Source organism: Vicugna pacos, chromosome 25, assembly GCF_048564905.1.
Source record: "Vicugna pacos chromosome 25, VicPac4, whole genome shotgun sequence".
Classification (NCBI taxonomy): domain Eukaryota; kingdom Metazoa; phylum Chordata; class Mammalia; order Artiodactyla; family Camelidae; genus Vicugna; species Vicugna pacos.
The window spans coordinates 3975644-3986091 of NC_133011.1; the positions used below are offsets into that span (position 1 = coordinate 3975644).

General features: G+C 41.0%; 1 long non-coding RNA gene across 1 annotated transcript; it reads right to left on the reverse strand.

The window, feature by feature from the left end:
* Positions 1-8496: 8496 nt before the first annotated feature.
* Positions 8497-10078, reverse strand: LOC140689093 (uncharacterized). Its single transcript, XR_012063964.1, has 4 exons — positions 9998-10078; positions 9723-9862; positions 9366-9560; positions 8497-8709 (listed from the first exon to the last, which is right to left on the reverse strand). It is a non-coding gene; the product is annotated as an uncharacterized lncRNA (long non-coding RNA).
* Between the last annotated feature and the right edge of the window lie 370 nt (positions 10079-10448).

The window sequence follows — 10448 nt, forward strand, 5'->3', positions numbered from 1 at the left end:
CTGCTGGGGGTGTTTACTGGAGCCGTGGGAAGACCTGGAGAGGCTTTGAAAACACTGCTTGGTAACTTTATTGCGCCCACATCCTTAATGAGGCTGTTTGTTCCTTTCTTAGCCACATGTCTGTGGTTCATGGGGTAGAACATAGTATCGGACACACATGGCCCCAAAGCAATGTCAAAAATAAAATTTAAAAAAATTAAGTTTTCTCTTGTTGCTCTTTTTAGCTTTTTCATTAGGTGTCTCTCCTCACTGCTTGAGGATGTTATTCTAGAAAGTTCCAATTCACTCTTGTGTAGATTTCTGGCTTGAAGAATAAGCAATTTGTCCGAAGACATTATGTAGACAGGAGAGCAGTTGAAAAATCATGTTCATATTATTGCAAACAACCTACAGGATTTGAAGATTTTTGCACATTATCATATGTATCATAAATAAAAGGTTTTTAGATGTTCCCCAAAGAGACTCACTCAAATTCTCAGATGGAGGCTTTTTCTTAGGAAAGACTTTGATTCAGTAATTCTAAAGAAGGTTCCCTATGTGCAATTCCTATTCAGAGCAGAAGGACATTTAACTATTTATTTAATCAGAGCCTACCAGTAATAGATTTAAAAGAAGATACCTTCAGTTTTCATTGGGCCTAAACTGCATGCTATTGAGAAGAGATACAACATTTCACGTGCATCTTATTAGCCATTAAGATTGAGAGCATTGAACTTGGGGGCTTTCTGGGTTATTACATATCTACCTCTGAGGAGGAAATAAGAGTCTACATTAGAGCAAGAAAGCACTGAGTTAGATATAAAGAAGAACTTTGTGTGTTAGGCTGATTAAACACTGGAGCAAATTAGCAGGAAAGCTTATGGAATCGCCATCTGCGGAGATATTTTAAAAATAGAATTGAGAATTTTCTTCTTTGGATGATTTAGGAAATGCCCCTACTGGCAAGAAGATGGACCAAATGTGCTCTTGAAATCCACTTTGGCTTCCCGTTCCTTAGAGTCTTTCTGCACAGCTCTTGGAAGTATTTATTTCCTAAGTAGAATGTAGAACAGAATGTCTTTAGTAAAGGTTGTGTGTGTGTGTGTGTGTGTGTGTGTGTATCCATGTCTTTAAGAAGAATGGAAAGAAAGGGAATGTTGTTTTATTTTAAAAACAAAATGATCGTTTCCTAACCAGTCATTTTTACCTATGTCAGATAGAAAGGGTGTTCTTGGACTTTCGAGAAGCTGGCCACTTTCCTGACAACTCCCTCTCGGTCTTTTCTGTTCCTACACTTCAAATGTAGGCTTGACCCAGTATCCTACTCTTGTGATGACTCAAAAACTCAGCTTCCACAGCCATGAATATTTCTCTCGGTTCTAGACCTACATTCCAAATTTATATATGTAAATATAGTCTGGAAATATGACTACTTCAGTCTAGAACAGTCTAGTCGAGTTTGCTGAGAGGTCTTCTTAGGTGTCTATATGGGGAAGGTACAGACGCAAATGGGTAATAGGAATGTTATGCAATCAGTAATTTCCCAAACAATGGTAAGAACCAGATGCAGTGGTGGCGAGGGGAGGCTAAAGAACAAGTATGCTGTATGGGGTGGAGCCAGAGAGAGTTTTGCAGAGAAGAGTATGCTAGAATTGGGTCTTGGAGGATGCACAGGAGTTTGCCTGACTGCTCAAGTGAGGTAGGAGAATTCCAGGGTAGAAGGACCAGCATGGAAAATGATACAGAGGCATAAAAATGCAAGGAGGTCCAGGGTACTATAAACTGTCCTCTCTCAAGTATATACACCTAAGAAGACCCTTCCGTAAATTCAACTAGACGTGTTCCAGACCAAATCACTGGGGAAGAAGAAAGGGTACTTCCACGCCGTCACCTCCACCCACCCGTCCTGTCGACAGTTGCTCCTGTGAACTCGTTGCACCCCTGCAACTCCCTGCAACCATCCCGCTGGTTCTCCCACCCATGTTAACCATCTGAATCCTCCCATCTCTTCAGCTCCTCTTGCACAGTGATGCTCCCATGACTCATGCTCAGTCACAGAAGAGCATCCCTGACCCCCTCCCCCCACACCACGCTGTTCCCACAGCTTACAGCTCCGTGAGCACATCTGCCTTTCTCAAGCAGTCTTATTTTTCTCTGACCTACCAGCATTTCTTCTGCTTTGAATAACCTTTCTACCCTGCCTGTGGAAGTCCACCTCTACGGGCGGCTCATATTTGCAGTCTCAGCTCATCTTCTTGGGAAGTCTTAACCAGTCCTCCCCGATGTGCTTGAATCTTCCCCCATCCAAGAACCCTGAGCAGAATTCTTTATATGACTATGGAAAAGGCATTCCGCACAAGGGGTGTATAAGCACTTAGGATCTGGGGTGAGACTGTCTACATCACATCCCAGCAAAGAGACCCTCGTGAGACATGTAACCTCTTGGTGCTTCAGTTTCCCCAGCTCTAAACATGAAGATAAAATAACACTAACCCATAGGAGTGAGGATGAAAACACTCAGCCGGGCACCAGGGAGAACGGAGGTGAATGGTCCCTGCAATCGGGCGCGTGCAGTCAAGTAACTGCAGTGATATACGCAATAATGTTTGAATAACTAGCGAGCTGTGAAGTGGCATCACCGTCTTCAGCACAAGGGCTCACCACACCCCAGCACTGCTCTAATCTGAATGAATTATTCAGTTGATATATATGAGCAGATATATATTAAAGAACTCTCATTAACTAGTAGGCAAAACAAGGTCGTTTAGATTTGTTGACCTTTCACTCTGCTAGGGCAGGGCAATTTCTTATAGCATGTTCTGAAGGGTTTAATTAGTCTATTTTTAAATGCCTGGGCCTTTTTGGTTCACTATCGTATCTGTGAAAGATGGTCCCGCAATGTACAAGACGGAAATTCCAGGAAATTTCTTTTTCTAAGATTTAATTTTCCCTTGACCACTTCAACAAATCCTCCTATTCCATAATTTCGCTAAAAGAAGTATTCCCATTGTGCAGTAATTATGTCTAGGATTTGCAGTTAATGTCACTTCTGCTAAGCTTTTTTCCCTTAACATGCTATACTTCATGCATTTACCCCTGTATTGTTCTACGACATTAGTTCCAAGAAGCCAAATCATAGTTATCTTTGAATTTTTGTGTCTTCAAATTGCCTATTTATTTAAAGTTCTGTGACTCAAAACTCAAAAACTCTCAAAAACTTAAATATCATTTTATTTGGTGATGATAAATAATGTAAAAATAATAGGATATAAAAGCATGGGGAAAGGGTATAGCTCAGGCAGTAGAGCACATGCTCAGCATGCAAGAGGGTCCTGGTTCAATACCCAGGACCTCCTCCAGGTGGAAGTTAATGAAGAAACCCAGTTACCTCCCCTTCAGAATACAAACAATGCAAGCAAAGCCTGTGCCTCCTTAAAAAAAAAGGAACATAATATAAAAATAATGATGCCTTACATTAGTTTACTACCTTATCGTGTACAAAACACTTCTTGCATCAACTTCAGTGGAATTTCGTCTTACATGGAGACTGGGCTTTCAAGCCAATCTGTAAGATGAAGATTGTCTACAGTTAAAGTCCCTGTAAAAATCCTTTAGGAAGTGCCACATTCGATATCAACATACCATTTCTCAATAAGTCCAAAGATTTCTTTTTTTTTCTTCTGCCATTGGAACAGATTGCTGTTTCTTTGGTTGAGCTCCAGATGAAGCAGTTGGCTTGCATTTAGGGACCATGTTGCACAAAAAAAAAAGTAAGTATCTTTAAACACTAGCATCACCCTCCTGCACCATCAGGTGCTCACATCATGAGAAGCAGCCTCAGGGAGACAGCGGACAGAGCAGAAACAGCCTCCCGTGTCACTATCACCTCCGGGCGGGTGCTCAGGCGCTGGAGGGCTGGGTGGATGGTCCATGCCATTTCATATTTCCATCTCCGTATCTCAGTCTCTGTTTCTCTCTCTCTCTCTTTTTCTACCTCTGATTCTCTTTCTCTTTCCTTTTTGGAGGTCTGAGGGGACATAGCTGAAAATGTTTAAGTCAAAAACAGCTCGTGACACATTATCACCGTATCCCACTGAGCACCCTAACAGCGAGATGAGGCAGCGAGGGATAATTGCCTTATTTTATTTAGTGAAAACAAACAAAAGCTCAGAGTAGGGTTGTGAGATTTAACAAAGAAAAATATGTGATGCCCAGTGAAACTTCGCTATCTGATAAAAAATGAATAATTTTGTAGAATAAGACTGTCCGGCGCAATATTTGGGGCAGACTTGTGCTAGAATATTTTTTGTTCATCTGAAATTCAAATTTATCCAGGAATCCTATATTTCATCTGAAAACCCTAGCTCAGAGGCATCGCTTAGCCTCATGCCTTCTCGTGTCCACACCCTGATGTGAGAACGTGAGATGGCTCATTTTTGGAATGTATTCATTCTCTTTGTTTACACCTGGATGACTTATTTGTCTACATCGCATTTATGTTTGAAATGACTTTCAATTTGTCCTATAAAGTTACTTGATAAAAAAGCAACATATACAAGTAGATGTTCTTATTCAGACAGTCCATCCATCAACACAGATTTGAACTGTACTCGTCCGTTTCTGACAAGGAATCGAGTGTCTCCTTGGCTTATACTTTTAAAGACAGAACACCCAGTGAATCTGACTTCAGGGAATGCTGTGAGACCTAGGGGAAAAGCTGTAAATATAATTAAGGCCTTTGCTGCTCAGATGGAATGGAAAATGTTTCAGCCAAAAAAAAAAAAAGGAAAAAAGGTCACATTCACATGTATATTGGGCTGGCACTCATTATGACATCATTAATAGCCAATTAGAAAGTTTTCTCAGTATCCAGCCTTCTGATTCCATTTCACGATAATTGGTATTGATAGCATTTTATTGCCGCTGTGTACCTTGCCAGCACCAAGACTGATGGATTCTGATCCAGACTACAAGGGACGTTTTAACAAGGCGGGCGCACCGTTATGTTATTTTTACTACGCCATGTTACCTGGCAGGCAGTTACAGTTCTGGACTCTAACATGGTTTTCCAAGAATAACAATCATCTAATGTTTCGTTTGGCTAAAGCAGGGCTTGTGATCGGCCACCTGTTAGAAGAAAATGAAGGTGTTCCTATGGATGGAAGATCTGAGTTGGATCACACAAGGTTTTAAGAAGGGAGAGCGTGTTCTGTTGGCTACCCTAGAAATGGTAAGAGGTGAGGAAATTAGATGGTAGACAAAGGTCTGAGTGGAAAGGTCTGATTATCTTTAAAAAAGTTAAATACATCCAAAGTGCTACCATCTGTGGGCAGGGGTGTAAGTCCCTGACATCTGTGACATTTAAACCAGAACAGCTCTGGCACCGTCTCTTGGACTGATGGTCAAATTCCCTGCAGAGGATCAGGGGAGCATCCCAAGAAGGTTGTGTGGCCAGAATCGCTGACTTTATGGCAGCTGTTTCATCATGAAGCAAATGCAGAGCAGCACGTGTGTGTGAGCCCGTGCTCTGAAGGAAGCACGCCCGAAATAAAGCTCAGGTCTGCTCCTTACTCTGTGACCTGGGACAGTCTTCCTTTCTAAGCCTCAATTTCTTCATCTGTAGAATAGGAATAAGAATGCTATCAGAGTTGTTTTGAAAGAATTAATGTAACAAAAAGAGTAAACTTCTTATCATATAATCAATTCTTATAAATGAAGGTTTTATTATTAATTATAAGCTATACAAGTAAGGGGAATAACATGTTTTGTTTGTTTGCCAACTTTTTTCTATTTTTTGTTTTCATTTTTTTTTAATTACTACAAGACACTGACTACAGTTCCCTGTGCTATACAGAAGAAACTTATTGTTTATCTATTTTCTATATAGTAGTTCGTATCTGCAAATCTTGAACTCCTAATTTATCCCTTCCCACTCCCTTTTCCCTCTGGTAACCATAAGTTTATTTTCTATGTCTTTGAGTCTGTTTCTGTTTTGTAAATAAGTCCATCTGTATCTCCTTCTTTTTTACATTCCACATATGAGCGATATCATTCGGTATTTGTCTTTCTCTGTCTGACTTACTTCACTTAGAGAGATGATCTCCATGATCTCCATCCATGTTGTTGCAAATGGCATTATTTTATTCCTTGTCATGGCTGAGTAGTATTCCATTATGTATATACATACCACAGCTTCTTTATCCAGTCATCTGTCAGTGGACATTTAGGCTGCTTCCATGTCTTGGCTGTTGTACACAGTGCTGCTGTGAACATTGCAGTGCAGGTGTCTGTTTGAATTAGTGTCAACTCTTTTACTCATCAGACACTGAGTGAGTGCTGGGGGACACTATTCCAGGTGTTCCAGGCTGACGCTTTCTCCCTGGCAATTTCCCACAACCTTTCAGCCCAGGATGCTCCTCCCTTACCAGGTAGAGGGGCACATTAGATTGCAAAGAATGTGATAGTATGAAATAACGTACTTGAGCCCCTAACGTATAGCTCACTTTATATTGTTTAACACATACAGCATCTGTGTGGGACAGCATCTTTGTAATAGAGGAGTAACTGGGGCACAGAGAGTTTTAGTGGCGTATCTGAGCTAGTGGACGGCAGAGCTGGGGCTTGTGCCGAAGTCCGCCTGACGGTGAAGGGCATTCCTTTAACTACGTGCACGACCAGAGAAAATGCCCAGGGGCCTCTAAATAGATGTTCACCATGTGACATGTGAAAAAAATGAAAAGGCCAAACCTTTCATCATTTCTGTGGTCCCTAAAAATAATCTTATCTTGCATCAGTCTGATAACTGAAAGCTAATCTTTATATCCAAGTGTCCGTGAATCAGTCCCCTAGTTCTCTACGGTGAGGATGCCGTCACTAACATTTACATAACTAGTCCCTCTCATTGATGTGACCAGAATCGAAGGGTTCATGAACTAAGTCACCCCTGCTAAAATAGCTTCTGCAAAGACCGCACGTGGTCATTCTAATGAGCTACTTTGCTGTGAACGTACTTTTGAAGTCAAATTAAAAATCAGTATTAAGAAATCCAATCCGGGGCCATCATACTACATTTTAATCTTACACCATTTTTCCGCCAAACATAGCAGAGCAATCTATCAGTGGGTAGCCATTCTTAAACATCCCAAGAGCAAATGGATTTGAACTTTTCTGAGTCACCAGAGGAGTAGCAATTTCTCTGATCTTCAAAATGTGACTCTAAATCAATTATAAAAGCCCCAAACCCGATCTTCCCACCTATTTCTGAAGACCTCAGAAAGGGGGTGCTCCTCTCCCACTTGTTAACACGGAAATATCTCAATGTCTCTCGTTTTGAAATATGAAAATATTTTGTCTTTTTTTCCCATAATCATAATCATATGCTTCGTAGCCAGATGGGGAAATGTAACCTGCCGTATGCAAATGTGAAAAGGAACACAGGAGATTCCAAGTGAAAAGAGGAATCTCTCCACTCAGGAGAAAACTGTGTTCAGGTCAATCATAGTCTGCATCTTTCAATCTGTGTTGGGGGCAGCATTTGTGAAGACGTTGAACATATTGCTAATGGCAAACTCAGAGGAATGCCTGGTCAACACACTACTTTAAATATTATTTAGAGAAATAAAAAGCAAGGGAAAAATGAGAGCTCTACATGCTCACACTATTCCTACCGAGGCTTATTATTAACAGGGGAGCTAGCCTTCCCCAGTGCTCCGTGCCTGACACTCAGCCAATTACAAGAGAAAAAGGAAGGCCATTCAGTTGTCCCAGCAGGGATGTGGTCATCATGAAAGGACATCTGTGTCAATGGAGAAATTCTCACTTTATATCAGGATCCCAACGGGTCAGAATTTGACCCTCTTCTCTTCCTCCTTCACTCCCATCCTCTTCTGTGCATGGCTATCCAACCATGTCTTGCCCATAATTCTCCCAAGGGTCTCTCTCTTCATCCACTTCGACATCCATTTACCACCCTAATCAACATTTCATGACTTCATAACTTTTTCCCTTCCTTTTTGACTCTTCCAGCTTCTTCTCTGTTTTCACTGTTCTTAGGCCACACACCCCAATCTGCTCAAAATGCTCTAGCATCTTCAGCAAGCATGTACATCTTTTTTTTCTCTCTCTGGTATGTGCTGGAGAGGCCACAGGGCACCTGGATGGCCTTTTTTTAAAAACACCTTTATTAAGGTATGACTCCTGTACAGTGAACTACATATATTTGAGATGAACAATTTGATGAGCTTTGATCAATGTACACACCTATGAAACCACCACCACAATCAAGAGAGCTAACATTTCCATCACTCCCCAAGAGGTGCAAGTTTCGAATTCCCAATTTATCCCTTTCTACACCCTTTACCCTCTGGTAACCATAAATTTGTTCTCTATGTCTGTAAGTCTGTTTCTGTTCTGTAAATAAATTCATGAAAGAGAAAGAAAAATACCATATGATATCACTTATACTTGGAGCTTGGATGGCCTTTTAAAAACATTTGGCAGTTCTGAAGTGGGGGGATACCAGAGTGAGATTCAGCAATGAAGGCACCTGAACGTGACATGATCTCCATACAAGAGAGAGGGGCTCTTACTGAGCAGCAGCAGATCCACTTCAAGTCAACATCATACGAGACATCACTAGAAGTAGGGCCTTCTCCTTGACTTGGTACCACAAGCAAATCCATCCTTTTCTCTGTGCCTCAGGGTTTTCAGCCATGAAATAAAAATGATGGTCTGGGCATTTTAAAGCAGGAGAAATACAGGTGTAAAGAAGGCAAAGAAACAAAGAGGGGAGAGTTAATTTCTCTGCTAAAAGCAGGATGCACCAAGATGCCAACTACTACGTACAGAATAGATAAATAACAGGGTCCTACCGTAGAGCACAGGGAATCATAGCCAATGGCTTGTAGTAACACAAAATGAAAAAGAATATGGAAATGAATATGAATATGCTTATATGTATAACTGAATCACTGTGCTGTACACCAGACTCTAACACAACATTGTAAATCAACTCTACTTCAATTAAAAAAAATGGGGAGCACAGGGAAGTATGTTCAATATCTTGCAGTGGCTCATGGGGAAAAAGAATATGAAAATGAACATAAGCATATTCATGTATGACGGAAGCATTGTGCTCTACACCAGGAATTGACACAACATCATAAACTGATTATAACTCAATAAAAATAATAGGGGAAAAAAAGCAGAACATGCTATCATGGAGTCAAACACGCGGTGAAGCTCAGTAACTGTTTTTAGCTTTGGTTTGGGCCAACAATTGGAGTCACGTGTTTCCTTTTCTAGGTTAATTTTGTATTTTTCATTCAATTTCTCTTTTCTCATGGCCACTGATATGCAGCTGTCAATGCCGGGAACTTAAAACTCACCTCGTCTCAAATCTCAAATCAAGAGGACGATGATGGAGACACTGTCGGGCAGCGAAAGAAGTGTTTCGAGAGCTGGCTGACGTTCTGAAGTTGACTAAACAGGCAGAGCCAAGTGCACTTCCTTCTTCAGCCACACAGATGGAATGCACAGAGGGTGGCCGTGGTGACTGGCAGTGAGAGGGAGCCAAGGAGGGCCTGGGGAAAGAAAGAACGAAGAAGCAGATTGAAAGAAAGAGAGAAAATAACATAAAACACACGGCCATAAAAGTGTTATTAAAATGTCAAAGGAAACCATTCAGAAATAAAAACCAGAAACAGCCCTTCTCCGTCAGCAACACAGCCGGGAGCACCTCTCACCTCAGGGCTGAGCCGGTGGGCATCGCCGTGTGGAATTACTTGAGCGTCTTCGATAGTGTTTAACAGTGACCAATAGCTTCTGGGAAGGCTGAGAATGCTTCAGAATCTTCCAAAGAGGTAATATTTAGGACTATTTTCATCTACCCGGAGGTAAAGAAAACCAACAGAGACTGAGCTGAATTTTGGAGATTAGTAAATACACATTAAAATTAATATCGAGTGATAGCAGCATAGCTTCAAAGAACATGCCGTTTTGCATTGAGAAAAAAAGTTACCTTGATCAGTGTCTGGAAGGGCATGTTATCTAACAGCATATTATCGTTTGGTTGAGTTTCACCAGCAAACAGAGAAATTCCCCCGTTCCTCCCTGGGAGGTGTTACTGCAGAGAGAATAATTTGCAAGTTGGTCTTAATAAAGCTCATCAGTGTGCAGTTTCGAGTCCCAATCAGTGGTTCCTAGCAATGCCGTAACAGAGGAATGTCTTCTTGGGGCAGAATGCATACTATTAACTAACAGAAGGAGCCATCACACAGAGAAATTTTGCTCTTTTCTGTATTGGAGTGCAGTATACCAGTACTTGAATTTTGAGAGCGATTTGGAGAAGATAAGAGCTTTTTCAAATAAAAGTAAATTTACAGGATTAAAAAAAAATTTTTCTTCCTTATAAAAAAGACAAACAAGTGATTTGAGTTTATGCAGAGGCAGAATTTCAGACCTGCAGATTA